General features: G+C 39.7%; 1 pseudogene; it reads left to right on the top strand.

The window, feature by feature from the left end:
* The first annotated feature begins 11365 nt into the window (after positions 1-11365).
* On the top strand, positions 11366-12477 carry LOC101115507 (programmed cell death protein 10-like; annotated as a pseudogene).
* The last annotated feature ends 4158 nt before the right edge of the window (positions 12478-16635 follow it).

Here is a 16635-nt window from a genome sequence, read left to right as displayed (position 1 = left end):
AGTTAAACGTGAGTTAACTTATTAAGTTAGACATGATTTCTTCCTAATGTCTCCATCTCTGATCCATTACATGGGTCATTCTAAACTACCCTTCAGTTGAGTTCAGTCACTCAGTCGTGTCCGACTGTTTGCGACCCCATGAACCGCAGCCTCCCTGCAGCCTCCCTGTTCATCACCAACTTCCAGAGTCCACCAAAACCCATGTCCATTGAGTCGGTGATGCCATCCAACCATCTCATCCTCTGTTGTCCCCTTCTCCTCCTGCCCTCAATCTTTCCCAACATGACGGTCTTCTCCACTGAGTCAGCTCTTCACATGAGGTGGCCAAAGTATTGGAGTTTCAGCTTCAACATCAGTCCCTCCAATGAACACCCAGGACTGATCTCCTTTAGAACGGACTGGTTGGATCTCCTTGCAGTCCAAGGGACTCTCAAGAGTCTTCTCCAACACCACAGTTCAAAAGCATCAATTCTTCTGTGCTCAGCTTTCTTTATAGTCCATCTCTCACATCCATACTGGGCCACTGGAAAAACCATAGCCTTGACTAGACAGACCTTTGTTGACAAAGTAATGTCTCTGCTTTTCAATATGCTGTCCAAGGTGGTCATAACTTTCATTCCAAGGAGTAAGCGTCTTTTAATTTCGTGGCTGCAGTCACCATCTGCAGTGATTTTGGAGCCCAGAAAGATAAAGTCAGCCACTGTTTCCACTGTTTCCCCATCTATTTGCCATAAAGTGATGGAACCAGATGCCATGATCTTTGTTTTCTGAATGTCAAGCTTTAAGTCAACTTTGTCACTCTCCACTTTCACTTTCATCAAGAGGCTTTTTAGTTCCTCTTCACTTTCTGTCATAAGGGTGGTGTCATCTGCATATCTGAGGTTATTGATATTTCTTCTGGCAATCTTGATTCCAGCTTGGGCTTCTTCCAGCCCAGCGTTTCTCATGATGTACTCTGCATATAAGTTAAACAAGCAGGGTGATGATATACAGCCTTGACGTACTCCTTTTCCTATTTGGAGCCAGTCTGTTGTTTCATGTCCAGTTCTAACTGTTGCTTCCTGACCTGCATACAGCTTTCTCAAGAGGCAGGTCAAGTGGTCTGGTATTCCCATCTCTTGAAGAATCTTCCACAGTTTATTGTGATCCACACAGTCAAAGGTTTTGGCATAGTCAATAAAGCAGAAATAAATGTTTTTCTGGAACTCTCTTGCTTTTTGATGATCCAGCGGATGTTGGCAATTTGATCTCTGGTTCCTCTGCCTTTTCTAAAACCAGCTTGAACATCTAGAAGTTCACGTATTGCTGAAGCCTGGCTTGGAGAATTTTAAGCATCATTTTACTAGCGTGTGAGATAAATGCAATTGTGCGGTAGTTTGAGCATTCTTTGGCATTGCCTTTCTTTGGGATTGGAATGAAAACTGACCTTTTTCCAGTCCTGTGGCCACTGCTGTGTTTTCCAAATTTGCTGATTCATAAATTCCCACTTCATTGGTAAGAAACTTGGCTCCCACATCTGTCATCAATTTATTAAACTGTTCAAGTCCAATATATATGTAGAACAGTCTCACAATTCCATCTCTCCCAAAGGAAACAATTTTATCAGCCAAAGTGCAGTACCACATGCAGTTCCTTTTGCCGTCTATTTTACAGACTCCATTCACTTTCAAAGTTATTTGTCAGCAACTTCCGGCCCCCAATTCCTTCAGTGAGATTGTTTCATATATTGTAATACAGAGTCTCTTGAACCTGCATTAGAGTCTGCATTTTTTCATAGTGTATATGCTGACCACCCAAATTTTTTTAAAAATTGCATACATTGCATTTCACTCTTTGTGTTATAAGGTTCTGTAGGTTTTGACAAATACTTGATATCACATTTGCATCATTACAGTATCATGAGAAGAGTTTCATTGCTCTAAAAGTCCCCTGTGCTCCACCTATTTCTCCCTGGAAACCACTGATCTCTTTATTGTTATAGTTTTGCCTTTCCCAGAATGTCATATAGTTGGAATCCTACAGTACATAGTCCTTTCAGACTGACTTCTTTTCACTTAGCAATATGCGTTTAAGATTCCTCTATGTCTTGTAGTGCTTAAGTGATTAATTTCTTTTTGATGCTAAACAATGTGTGCATATAGGTCTTTAATACAAATGGGTAAATATCTACTAGTGATTGTGGGATCATATAGTAAGATTATATTTAGCTTGAGGAGGTCATTTTGATGGATATTCTTATTCTAGAAAAGAAAAGAATTTTGTTGACAACTTTATTCTTTTAACTAAGAGAATCCGGGTCCTATGTTTTAGTATCTGATTGTCTTCTCTATGCCTTCTTATTCTCCATGTCATTTTATTGCATTAGCAATAAAATCTTGCCCATTAGGAAGACCCAATTTGAAATAAGAAAAATCCTGACAGATATTTTTAAAATAGCTTTATTACTTGGGCTTCCCTGATAGCTCAACTGGTAAAGAATCTGCCTGTGATGCACAAGACCCCGGTTCGATTCCTGGGTCAGGAAGATCCTGTGGAGAAGGGATAGGCTACCCACTCCAGTATTCTTGGGCTCCCCTGGTGGCTCAGATGGTAAAGAATCTGTTTGCAATATAGGAGACCAGGGTTTGACTCCTGGGTTGCGAAGATCCCCTGGAGGAGGTCATGGCAACCCACTCCAGTATTCTTGCCTGGAGAATCCCCATGGACAGAGGAGCCTGGTGGGCTACATTCCATGGGATCACAAAGAGTCAGACACAACTCAGTGACTAGGCATATTACTTTCATATATGTAGAATTATGAAATGAATGGCCAAGTTTGCACTGACTAATACAGGTCTCATTGATTAATAAAGGAATTACTTTCCACTAACAGATAAGAATTGTCAAATATAATACAATACGTATAATTTGGAAACTACATGAAAGCAATATTCTTCCTAATATATGCCTAATATTTGTTGTATTAGGATAATAAGTTTGCCTTTTCTCTCCAACCACTAATGGGTTAACTGTTTATGACCTATAGTCTACTCCCATTATTTTCTTTATGCATAATTAATGCCATATATTTCCTAATTTCCTTGAAGTGGGGACTATAATCTTTTCAATCCTGATTCTTAGTCCAATCTGATGTATATTGGCTACTCAAGAAATGTTCATTAGGAGAATGGATGAAATTAATAAGGAAACTGTTGAAGAATTTGTGACGCTCAGCACCTTTTTCATTTTACTTCTCCTCAGTATTTATTGTGTATTATGAACTCAGGGATGTATAGTTAAACACAACCTGGACAGCATACCTACCCAACCACAAGAAAGCCATTGCACCCGTGGTAATTGACTACTTGACCATCAGAGCCCCAGGCTGATGGGATTCCACAAAGACCATGCCAGCCAGAAAGACTCTAGGAAAACAAAGGAATTTTCCAGAAGCCAGAGAAATGTGAGATTAGTGGAAAGAGAGGATGTGGAAGATCCTTAAAGGCCTTGCCATCAGAACAAAGGAAAACCATGAGAGAGGAGGAAAGTAAGGCCAGACCTCAGATGGAGATCAGCTTTCATCTCAGCTGAGGTTGGCCACAGTGGAGGGCTCAGCTGTTTGAGAGGAGACTGGTTGGCAGTCTGCAGCAGAGTCAGCAACTGACCTTGACAGTGCACGTAAGAGAAAGGGAGAGACAAACACTGTCAGGATTTCTCAAGTTTTAATGTGCATAGACATCACCAGGGAATCTTGTGAAACTGCTGATTCTGATTCAGAAACCGTTGATAAGATCTTGATCCTCATTCAGAAGATCACAGTTGGGACAGAGTCTGCATTTTCAGCAAAATAATGTCCACAGACTACACCTTGACTACCTGTGTATGACTGAATTTCAGTGGAAATTCATAAGAAATCTCTACATCTGAGTTTATCTGGAAGTATCCAGACTAAATTTTCTGATATTAGGCAGAAAGAAGAGCTTGAGATAGAATTTCAGTTCAGTTTTAGAGGCAAAAATTCCATTGATTTTATGACTTGAGAAATGCAGGCTCACTTTTACTCTTTAGTGTCCAATTCAAATACACCCTCCTCCCTGAAGTCTTTCCATGTATGTCCCTGCTTGGAGTTAACTGCTCTTGAAAACTCTTCTCTCATGTGTTAGGGACTGACTCAAAATCCATGTTGAAATCTAATTACCAATGTGGTGGTATTTGGAGGTAATTAAATTATGAGGGTGAGACCCACTTAAGTGGGATTGGTATCCTTATAAGAGGCCAGAGAAGCAGCTTGCCTCTTTTTAGCCATGTGAAGACCCAATAAGAAGTCAGCCATCTGCAGCCCAGAAGACGATCCTCTCCAGAACTTGACCATGCTAAGCACGCTAATCTGGGGTTTACAATCCCCAGAACTATGAGAAACACATTTCTTTGGTTGAAACATCATCCAGTTGATGGTATTTTGTTATGGCAGCCCAAGCTAAGACATCATGTTTCCTTTAAATCTTATTCTAGTGTTTATCCCACATATATCATATATCACAATGTTGAGGAGGAAGAATTTTCCTCTACCCTTCTCGGTTCTTCTGTCTGGTCTGAGAATTAATCTGACATGAGACAGACTAATAGGAGGAAAACAACTGTTTAATAACATATATTCAAGGGAGAGAGAGATCCAGAGAAAGACGCCTAATTTATACTATACTTGTATCTACAGTGAAAACACCCTTCTGGGAAACAAAATCCTGTATCTACATTCTTTTAGACAGTTAGGGGGAAGGTCAAAGGTTCTCTTGGATGTTGACTGTTTTCAGTATGAAATAATTTGCACACCAAAAAGACATTTCAGAGTGGCAAATTTTGTTCCCCTACAACATATATTAAGTATGATAGCAGACATGTGGCTATCTCCTCTTTCTTTCTCCAAAGTGTTTCACAAGAAAAGTAGTGTGATTCCTTCTTGGATTGAAAATATTGATTTAAAATAGACTAGTGATAAAATGAGAATAGTTTCAAAAATTTAAGTACTATGTCATGATATCAAGCATTAATCCATAAACCATTTTGAAAAGACAAAAAAGAAAGCATTGACAGTTGGCTGGGAATTTCTTTAAGGAACAAACAAAAATGTTCTCACATTTTGTGGGATAAGGATGACTCAGCCAAAACAAGTCAGAGTTCTTTAGATAAGTATTTAATCTTTAAGGTGGTTAAAAGACTATCTTCAGTAAATCTAAAAATATCTTATAAAAACTATAAAACTAATAATAGTTATCACATGCAAACTTTAAAATACTATCAAAGTTAGTTTTTACCTTGCAGAAAGCTTCCAAGTTTCAGTTTTCTTTTAGCAATTGTATTTCATAAAGTTACGTACAGTAGAATTGTTTCATACATTGAAAGTTAAGTTCTAATGCAAAATACTAAAATTGAGGTTAATCCCAAATCCTCTTCTAAATCCTTTAAGACATCAGTAATGTATGTATTTGTCATCAATTTTCTTTTTTGTCAAGTACTTATAGTTGAATTCCTATCATTTATATTCACAAAGTAAGCTAGATTTCCACTGTATAGCACTAGGAAAATAAGAATGTTGAAAATGTATTTTATTAAAATCCATTTATAGTTTGTTCTGTTTTTGTTCAGAACAGTAAAGACCTTTTCATCATTTTGCAAATAAATCTAGCATGGACAACAAAGAAGTAAAGCTCGTCTTGGTTAGAAAAACATCCCTCCATTCCCTGGAATTATCGTGTGCATTAGGGCATGAATTAGGTAGGCCTTCAAGGATTTGAGCAATAATACTGTACACTCATCCATTTGCTCACATAGGAGGAGAAGACACGAACTGTGAAATGATTGTTGAAAATCTAGAACCTGTCTTTTAGCCATGAAATCCTGACATAATGATCACAGTCCTTAGAAAAAGAAAAAACAGGAGTTCAAGTGTTTTACTGGTCTTATAAAAGTAAAGAGTGAACTTTAACACTGCTTTTAGGATTTCCAGCTGTCCACCAGTGAGCTATTCTGAAATTGTTACTGAACAGCTGCACCTACCAGACCATGATCTAGAAACTGGAGAGAGCAATCCGTGGTTAGCCCTGACTGTTAGTAAAACCAGTTTTTCTTCTGGACTTTTATTTCTCTTGATTTTCCAATTCTTGCGACAATATCAGTGTCTTAATTGCAATAGAAACACCAGTATCTCCATAGCTGATGGAGCAAGTCCTTTTACCTATTCTTCTAGTGCCTTGACTATTTGGGGATCTTTTTTTCATTTTAAAATTTAAATTTATTTTTTAATTTTTAAACTTTAAAAATTTCTTAATTTCTTATACCATTTAATGGTTATTTCCCATTTACAGTTACTGTAAAATATTGGTTCTATTCCCCACATTGTACAGTATACCCTTGAGCCTGTCTTCAGTTCAGTTCAGTTCAGTCACTCAGTCGTGTCCGACTCTTTGTGATCCCATGAATCACAGCACATCAGGTCTCCCTATCCATCACCAACTCCCGGAGTTTACCCAAACTCATGTCCATCGAGTCGGTGATGCCATCCAGGCATCACATCCTCTGTCGTCCCCTTCTCCTCCTGCCCTCAATCTTTCCCAGCATCAGGGTCTTTTCCAATGAGTCAGTTCTTTGCATCAGGTGGCCAAAGTATTGGAGTTTCAGCTTCAACATCAGTCCTTCCAATGAACACCCAGGACTGATCTCCTTTAGAATGGATCTCCTTGCAGTCCAAGGGACTCTCAAGAGTCTCAAGAGTCTTCTCCAACAACACAGTCCAAAAGCATCAATTCTTCGGCCCTCAGCTTTCTTCATAGTCCAACTCTCACATCCACACATGACTACTAGAAAAACCATAGCCTTGACTAGATGGACCTTTGTTGACAAAGTAATGTCTCTGCTTTTTAATATGCTGTCTAGGTTGGTCATAATTTTCCTTCCAAGGAGTAAGTGTCTTTTAACTTCATGGCTGCAATCACCATCTGCAGTGATTTTGGAGCCCCTCAAAATAAAATCTGACACTGTTTCCCCAGCTATTTGCCATGAAGTGATGGACCAGATGCCATGATCTTAGTTTTCTGGATGTTGAGCTTTAAGCCAACTTTTTCACTCTCCTCTTTCATTTTCATCAAGAGGCTCTCTAGTTCCTCTTCACTTTCTGCCATAAGGGTGTTACCACCCACATATCTGAGGTTGTTGATGTTTCTCCAACGTATCTTGATTCCAGCTTGTAGCTCATCCAGCCTGGCATTTCTCACTATGTTCTCAGTGTATAGATTAAACAAACAGGGTAACAGCAGACAGCCCTGAGGTATTCTTTTCTCAATCTTGAACCAATCAGTTGTTCTCTACAGGGTTCTAACTGTTGCTTCTTAACCTGCATACAGATTTCTCAGGAGACAGGTAAGATGGTCAGGTATTTCCATCTCTTTAAGAGCTTTCCACAATTTATTATGATCTGCAGAGTCAAAGGCTTTGACATAGTCTATTAAACAGAGGCAGATACGTTTCTGGAATTCCTTTGTTTTCTCTATGATCCAGCGAATCCTGGCAATTTGACCTCTGATTCCTGTTCCTTTTCCAAACCCAGCTTGGACATCTGCAAGTTCTTGGTTCCAATAATGCTAAAGTCTAGCATGCAAGATTTTAAGCATGACCTTACTAGCATGGGAGTGAGTGAAGTTGCTCAGTCGTGTCCAACTCTTTGTGACCCCATGGACTGTAGCCTACCAGGCTCCTCTGTCCATGGGATTTTCCAGGCAATAGTAATGGAGTGGATTGCCATTTCCTTCTCCAGGGGATCTTCCCGACCCAGGGATCGAACCCACGTCTCCTGCATTGAAGACAGACGCTTTACCGCCTGAGCCACCAGGGATGAGTGCAATTGTCTGATGGTTAGCGCATTCTTTAGTACTACCCTTCTTGGGAATTGGGATGAGGATTGGCCTATTCCAATCCTGCGGCCACTGCTGGGTCTTCCAAATTTGTTGACATAATGAACGCAACACCTTGATGGCATCATCCTTTAGGCTTTTAAATAGTTCTATTGTTATTCCATCATATCCACTAGCTTTATTACCAGCCGTGCTTCCTAAGGCCCACTTGATTTTGCTCTTCAGAATGTCTGGCTCTGAGTGGCTGACCATACCGTTGAGGTAATCCAGTTTATTTGGATCTTTTTTGTACAGTTCTTCCTTGTATTCTTTCCATCTCTTCTTGATCTATTCAGCATCTACTAGATCTCTACAATTTATGTCCTTTATCATGCTCATCTTTGGGCAAAATGCTCCTTTGATATCTCCAACTTTCCTGAAGAGATCTTCAGTCTTTCCCCTTCTGTTGTTTTCTTCTAGTTTTATACACTGTTCACTGAAGAAGGCCTTCTTTTCTCTCTGTGCTGTTCTTTGGAAATCTGTGTTTAGTTTGATATACCTGTCCTTTTCTCCTTTGCTTTTCACTTCTCTTCTCTTTTTAACTATTTGTAAGACCTCCTCAGATAACCACTGTGCCTTCTTGCTTTTCTTTTCTTGGGGATGGTTTTCCTTGCTGCCTCCTATACAATATCACAGACTTCTATCCATAGTTCCTCACGCACACTCTTAACTAGATCTAATCCCTTGAATCTATTCATTACCTCCACTGCATATTCATAGGGTACCTGGCTGGCCTAGTGGTTTTCCCCACTTACTTTAGTTTAAAAATGAATTTTGCTATGAGAAGCTGGTGATCTGAGCCACAGTCAGCTCCAGGTCTTGTTTTTGCTAACTGTATACAGCTTCTCCATTTTCAGGTACAAAGAATGTAGTCAATTTGATTTTTATATTGGCCATATGGTGATATCCCTGTGTAAAGTCATCTCTTGTGGGGTTGAAAAGGGTATTTGCTATGACCAATGCATTCTCTTGGCAGAATTCAGTTAGCCTTTGCCCTGCTTCATTTTGTTCTCCAGGGCCAAACTTGCCTGTTATTCCAAGTATCTCTTGACCTCCTACTTTTGCATTCCAATCCCCAATGATGAATAGAACATCTTTTTTTGGTGCTAGTTCTAGGAGATCTTCATAGGTCTTCCAGGTCCTCATAGAACTGATCAACTTCAGCTTCTTCAGAATCTGTGGTAGAGGCATAGACTTGAATTACTATGATGCTGAATGGCTTGCCTTGGAAACAAATGGAGATCTTTCTGTCATTTTTGAGGTTGCATCCAAGTACTGCATTTTAGACTTTTGTTGATTATGAGGGCTACTCCATTTCTTCTATGGGATTCTTGCCACAGTAGTAGATATAATGGTCATATGAATTAAATTTGCCCATTCCTGTCCATTTTAGTTCACTGATTCCTAAGATGCCTATGTTTATTCTTACCATCTCCTGCTTGACCATGTGCAATTTACCTAGATTCAAAGACCTAACATTCCAGGTTCCTATGCAATACTGTTCTTGAAGCATTGGATTTTACTTTCATCACCAGATCTACCCACAACTGAGCATCATTTCGGCTTTGGCCCAGCCTCTTCATTCTTTCTGAGGCTATTTAGTAGTTCTCTTTTGCTCTTCCTGGGTTTCTGTGATAGCTCAGTTGGTAAAAAAAAAAAAAAAAAAAATCCACCTACAATGCAGGAGACCTGGGTTCAATCCCTGGGTTGGAAAGATCCCTTGGAGAAGGGGAAGAATACCCACTCCAGTATTCTAGCCTGGAGAATTCCATGGACTACAGTCCATGGGGTCGCAGAGTCAGACACAGCTGGGTGACTTTCACTTCGCTCTTCCCCAGTAGCATGCTGGACACCTTCAGACCTAGGGGACTCGTCTACAGTGTCATATCCTTTTGGCCTTTTTTACAGTTCATGAGGTTCTCACGGCAAATGTACTGAGGTGATTTGCCATTCCCTCCTCCACTGGATCATGTTTTGTCAGAATTCTCTGCTATGACCCATCTGTCTCAGGTGGCCCTGCACGGCATGACTCATAGCTTCACTGACTTACATAAGTCCCTTCGCCATGACAAGGCAGTGATCCACGAGGGGCTATTTGTCTTTAACCAGTTTTAATTCTCTTTCAAGAGCATGCAGCAGTATGGCTGACAATGTAGTCACAGCTTATACCTCAGAATGTGAAGGTGTTTAAATAACACATTGTCATTTTTCAGTGGCAACTATGTTACCTCCAACTTTTTCATAACACTGTTTCAAAATTTCCCTGATTTAGTTCAAGACTGTTGGTTTTGTCTTGATTTTCTCCACAGATCTTAAGACAGCTGTTCATTTTAATAGAACTTGAGGTCTTTGAACACTGAAAACATTTGTACATTTTTTAAAAAGTTTATTTCTGTCTTTGCATTCCCAAAACTAAAGTAGAAATAATTGTCTTATTTCTATAGTAAATGCTTTATTATAGTTATCAATATTTACATTTCTGAGACTTATTAGTCACCCAGAAACATACACACATACTTTCTTAGTATTGAATGTTTTCAAATTTAATAACTTTTAAACCAGTTTTTGGAACCTATCACAAACTGTTGTGCTAAGTTATATATGAAAGTGTTAGTTGCTTAGTCTGCTGTGACTCTTTGCCACCCTGTGAACTGTAGCCCACCAGGCTCCTCTGTCCACGGGATTCTCCAGGCAAGAATACTGGAGTGGACTGCCATTCCCTTCTCCAGGGATCTTTTCAACCCAGGGATCAAACCTGGGTCTCCTTCATTGCAGGCAGATTCTTTACCATTTAAGCCACCAGGGAAGCCCAAGTTATATATATGCACGAATCTAATTTCTTCACTGTTAGAACATAAGTAAACTGAGAAGTACTGTCCTATACTGTACTTTAAAATAAAAGAATGAATGCTCACTCATTTGAGCATAAAAGAATATTCATTTATAAAAAACATACATTCTAGATTATTTTCTGACAATATTTGGAGAACTCTTTTACAAAAATTTGAGAGCATCCAAAAATAAATATATAAATTCTATCTTTCTTTTGAAACAAATTATTTTGTGTTACTTAAAAACTGAAGTTATAAAAGATTTAAATCAGTGTCTTAGTTTATTGGAGGCAATAGATGTCCATGTTGATTACCCTTATATGCTGTTATTTGATTGCTCAGTCATGTCCGAGTCTTTGAGACCCCATGGACTGCAGCACACCAGTTTTCTCTATCCTTCACCACCATCTCCCAATTATATATCCAGAAAAAAATTCAGAAATGTCAATTTTAGGGTTCCTCTCAGGTCCGTCTAGCATCACCGAAGTGAATTGATCAGGGAGTTGAAGAGGGCTTCAAAGGTGGCAAGTGAAGTCAGTACCTCAGTAGCCGGTCAGTATATGTTTGTGCTTTATTCTTCTATCACAAAAAAAAAAAAAAAGAGAGAGAGAAGAAAGACTGCTGTGAATGAAGATTCCTCTGCATTTTAGCACTGCTTTTTCTACTGTAGTTGGCTTTTGAATGAGGATGACAATGAAAGAGATGAAGGATGAAGCTGAGACCACTTCTATGGTTTCTATGCCCCTCTATGCAGTCATGTATCCTGTGATTAATGAGCTAGAAAGAGTAAATCTGTCTGCAGCTCAGACATTGAGAGCAGCGTTCATTAAGGCTAAAAAAGAAAATCCAGGACTCACACAAGACATAATTATGAGAATTTTAGAGAAAAAAGTGTAGAAGTCAACTTCACAGAATCCTTTCTTTGAATGGCAGCTGGTGATGTAGAAGAGTATATGATTGAATGATCAAAGCCAGAATTTCAGGACCTAAACGAAAAGGCACAAGCACTTAAACAAATTCTCAGTAAGATCCTAGATGAGATCAACGACAGAGTGAGGTTTCTGCACACAATCAAGGATATAGCTAGTGCAATAAAAGAATTTCTTGATACAGTAAACAACGTCTTCAAGAAATATCAATTCCAGAACCGCAGGGCACTTGGACACCAAAAGAAAGAATTTGTAAACTACTCCAAAAGTTTCAATGATACTCTGAAAACCTATTTTAAAAGTGGCAAGACAATAAACGTTTTCTTAAGTGCCAACAGACTAATTCATCAAACCAACTTGATACTTCAGACCTTCAAAACTGTGGCCTGAGAGTTGTGTATGTTAAGAGATGTACTTCTCAGTGGCAGTATTAGACTGCCTTTATCTGTAAATTTTAAAGTTTGACTGTATAAATTATCAGTCCCTCCTGAAGGGATCTAATAACCCAAGATGTTGAATAGGATTATTGCCATCTTACAGCACATTTTTGTAAAATGTAGCTTAATGATACTCTCACACTGAAGATTTTGCATCACTTTTGCTATTATCATTCTTTTAAGAATTATAAGCCAAAAGAATTTATGCCTTAATGTATCATTATATAATATTCTTTAAAAGAATTGTAAATATTGGTATTTGTTTCTGACATTTTAACCTGAAAGTGATATGCTGCAAGATAATGTATTTAACAATATTTGGTGGCAAATATTCAATAAATAGTTTACATCTGTTAAACATTTCTTTACTTGAAAAATGCATATATATATATATGTGAATATATATATGATCAGAAGACCAAGACAACTTGGTGTAATGTCTGCTGCTGTTGCTAAGTCACATCATTTGTGTCCGACTCTGTGCGACCCCATAGACGGCAGCTCCCCAGGCTCCTTTCCTGGGATTCTCCAGGCAAGAACACTGGAGTGGGTTGCCATTTCCTTCTCCAGTGCATGAAAGCGAAAAGTGAAAGTGAAGTCGCTCAGTCATATCCAACTCTTCGAAACCCCATAGACTGTAGCCTACCAGGCTCCTCCGTCCATGGGATTTTCCAGGCAAGAGTACTGGAGTGGGTTGCCATTGCCTTCTCCTTTATAATGCCTAAAGAACTTCTAACAGGGGCTTATTAGCAGTTTATTGGGTAATAAATCTATAGGATTCTTTTTTTTTTTTTTTTGTCCTTAATCACTCTGGGCAAAAAGTAGTTAATGGAGATATTTTTGTTAGTTACTGTATTTGAGGTACTGAGTATTTTACCAACATTTGTTTTAAGAGACTTAGGAGAAGCAGATGGTAATTTATAGTGTCTTCACATTCTACATGTCTACACAGAGCCGTGTTTGAGCTCTGTGACAATGTAAGATTAAGTCTTTCTGGCATGCTGGGCCGTAATAAGTTTTGTGTCTTTTTTCCATAAATAGCTACAACTAATAGTAATTTGAAGCTATACCGATGCTAGTTCGTTTGAAATTGTCATGACTGTCAATATTATATACACTCTTTAAATATGTACAGTTTTGTTTCACCATAGAGACATTCTAAGGAAATTATGTATCAAGTATTCATGTTAAGTGATTTCATTTTTCAATTATGATAAAATAAAGGAAAAAAAATCAGAAAAATAAAAAAGAAACATCCATTTTAACATTATCTTCAGAATATGGTATTAGGGTAAGTAAAAGTGCTGTAACAAAGAAACCCCAGGAGGTACAATGGTTCAAATGCAATAGAATTAGACTCCTCATTTGTGTAAATGTCCTGGTTGTTGCGACTCTGATGTTTGTTCTCCAGGAGGCGACTCAGGAACCCAGACTCTTTCCATCTTTGTGGCTCTTAGAGGCTCATTGTAACCAGATTGTGGAAGTGGGACAAGAGGCAGAAGATTTACACTTATTTCTATAAAGGTACTTCCACTCATAAGCCACCAGCTAAATTCAGTCACAATAATCACATCTACTCTGAAGCACGCTGGGAAATGTAGTCTAACCACTGCCATTTGGGAGGGGAAATCAGTTTTCTGTGAATAGCTAGTAGTTCCAGCTATATCAGAGGCCCCCTGGTGGCTCAGACAGTAAAGAACCCACCTGCCAAAGCAGGAGACGTGGGTTCAATCCCTGGGTCAGGACGATCCCTTGGAGAAGGAAATGGCAACCCATTCCAGTGTTCTTGCCTGGGAAACCCCACGGACAGAGGAACCTGGTGGGCTACAGTCCATGGGGTCATGAAGGGTTGGACAAGACTGAGAGACTAACACTTTCTGGCTACATCAGGTCAGACAACCACACACAATTACGGTGATTTGGGAGACTATTTTCTAGGTTTAAAAGTTACTCAGATTAGGATTTAGGTGAGCCTTTCACTTTGCAGATTTGAGGCTGGGACACTAAGTTTGCTTTCACTATTGGAACAGCTACAGCTAAGTCGCTTCAGTCGTGTCCAACTCTGTGCGACTCCACAGATGGCAGCCTACCGGCTCCTCCTTCCCTGAGGTCCTCCATCCCTGGGGTTCTCCAGGCAAGAGCACTGTTGGAATAGAGATGCATATTACGGACAGACACACGTGCCTGTGTGCTCAGTCACTTCAGTCATGTCTGACTCTTTGCAACCCTATTGACTGTAGCCCACCAGGCTCCTCTGTCCATGGGGATTCTCCAGGCAAGAAGACGGAACTGGGTTTCTGTGCCCTCCTCCAGGAGATATTCGCCTCCCAGGGATTGGACCCACCGCTCTTATGTCTCCTGCATTGGCACAGGCAGATGCAGAACTAGAGCTACCAAGATTGCCACTTTCTGGTAAGAGAGATTGCTGCCACCTGGAGGATGAACGCCAGTGTGAAAATCCAATTTTGGGGAAGCTCAGAACAGTTGTGTAAATGCTGGCTCTTATGTTTTAAAATTTGAACTTCATGTAAAATGGTGCACAGGCACATGGCCTTTTCCTTCCTAAACTGTACCTAAGCAACCTGAAGTTGGTCCAGAACTAATCTATTTCTTTCCCTTAGAAGAAATAGATCAAGCTCACAGAAATATAATAACCAGCCAAGTCAAGCTGAGAGGGAAAAGATTTGAGTGCTAGTTCTAAGGCTTTGCTGTGGGGCTTTAAAATCTTCACATTAGGACCTGGGGCTTCCCTCATAGCTCAGTCGATAAAGAACCTGCCTGCAATGCAGGATACTTGGGTTTGATTCCTGGGTCTGGAAGATCCCCTGGAGAAGGAAATGGCATCCCACTCCAGCATTCTTGCCTGGAGAATCCCACAGACAGAGGAGCCTGGCGGGGCACAGTCCATGGGGTCTCAAGAGCCAGACACAACTGAGTGATTTTCACTACTACTACTACTTTCACTAATGGGTGGAACTAGTCTACTCTATTTTCTAATTGGTCACATTCATTTTCTAAATGCATAATGAGTTAGAGAGAAATGAGTTCTATTATAAACTGTTCATTTACTAATTCCCTGAGTCAGAGACCTGTCTTGGGCAAGGATCCAGCTCTGATGTGCGGCTATTTTATGCCAGCTTGACGTCTACCTGAATATACAGGCATCTGCCATTTACCCAGTCGAACATTTTAAATATCACCCTTGCTAGGTCCCGTCTCAAGGAACATTCTCCCAAGTTTAGGGATGAAGACTCCTGGCCCCAAAGGAAGGCCACCTTTAAAGTCAGATTTTGATAGGATGCTTCTGCTTTGTAAATGTTTTTCCACACTTGGGCAAGGAGTCTGTTCGTTTAGGATTGGAATGGCTATGCCACACTGTTGGTGAAGGAAATATTGTTTCCCTTGAAAGTTGCCTTTGAAAAAGATAGGATGGCCCACCTTCACAGGGAATTAGCAAGTAAAGTTGTGTAGTCTCAAATTCAGTAGAACTCTTATTTTGATTGGTTCTAGACACTACCAGCTACAATGCAAATCTAAAATAAGAGGTGTCAAAGACTCCCAGAGAAAAAAAGTAAATAAATGAAGGCAAAATATTTATACTTTTTATGAGCATAACTTTTGAGAAAAACTGTTCAGGATGATAGAAATACAAGTGTGGACTTCGTGAAGCAATCAATCAGTAAATTATATACTATCACTTGCACAAATACTTTGAAATAGATTAAAGAGATAAGGCTTTAGATATCTAAATTTTATAATTATTTTCTACTTGGAAAAAATTCCTTTTCTTTTCCAAGTGACAATCAGTTACTCAATTGAGTTATGAAACCTAAGCTTAAAGGTATGTATTATCTTTATCAAATAAAAATGTAACTTTGGTATATAAAGTATTCTGCAGAAACCCTGCTCGGAGAAGGCAGTGGCACCCCACTCCAGTACTCTTGCCTGGAAAATCCCATGGATGGAGGAACCTAGTAGGCTGCAGTCCATGGGGTCACTAAGAGTTGGACACGACTGAGCGACTTCACTTTCACTTTTCACTTTCATACATTGGAGAAGGAAATGGCAACCCACTCCAGTGTTCTTGCCTGGAGAATTCCGGTGATGGGAGAGCCTGGTGGGCTGCCATCTGTGAGGTCGCACAGAGTCAGACACAACTGAAGAACTTAGCAGTGGCAGCAGCAGAAACCCTGCTACAGAATTATAAGATTAGGATCAAAGAGATACAAGTTGGCACCCTTGGCATCAGACAGACAATCAATAGATGTAAAAATTATTTAAGGAACTTTTCCTTCTACTAGGATCTTTTACTATAATTTGAACAGTTTTAATGGGGTTTCCCTGGTGGCTCAGCGCTAGAGAATCCACCTGCCAATGCAGGAGGTAGGGGGCAGGGTTGATTTGGGGGTTGGGAAGATCCCCTGGAGAAGGAAATGGCAACCTACTCCAGTGTTCTTGCCTGGGAAATCCTATGGACAGAGGAGGCTGGCAGGCTCCAGTCCATGGGACCACAAAG

The sequence above is a fragment of the Ovis aries genome, chromosome 2 (genome assembly GCF_016772045.2).
Source record: "Ovis aries strain OAR_USU_Benz2616 breed Rambouillet chromosome 2, ARS-UI_Ramb_v3.0, whole genome shotgun sequence".
In the NCBI taxonomy this organism is placed as follows: domain Eukaryota; kingdom Metazoa; phylum Chordata; class Mammalia; order Artiodactyla; family Bovidae; genus Ovis; species Ovis aries.
Note: the sequence above shows the minus strand (reverse complement) of the source record. Positions and strands in the feature narration are given on the sequence as shown.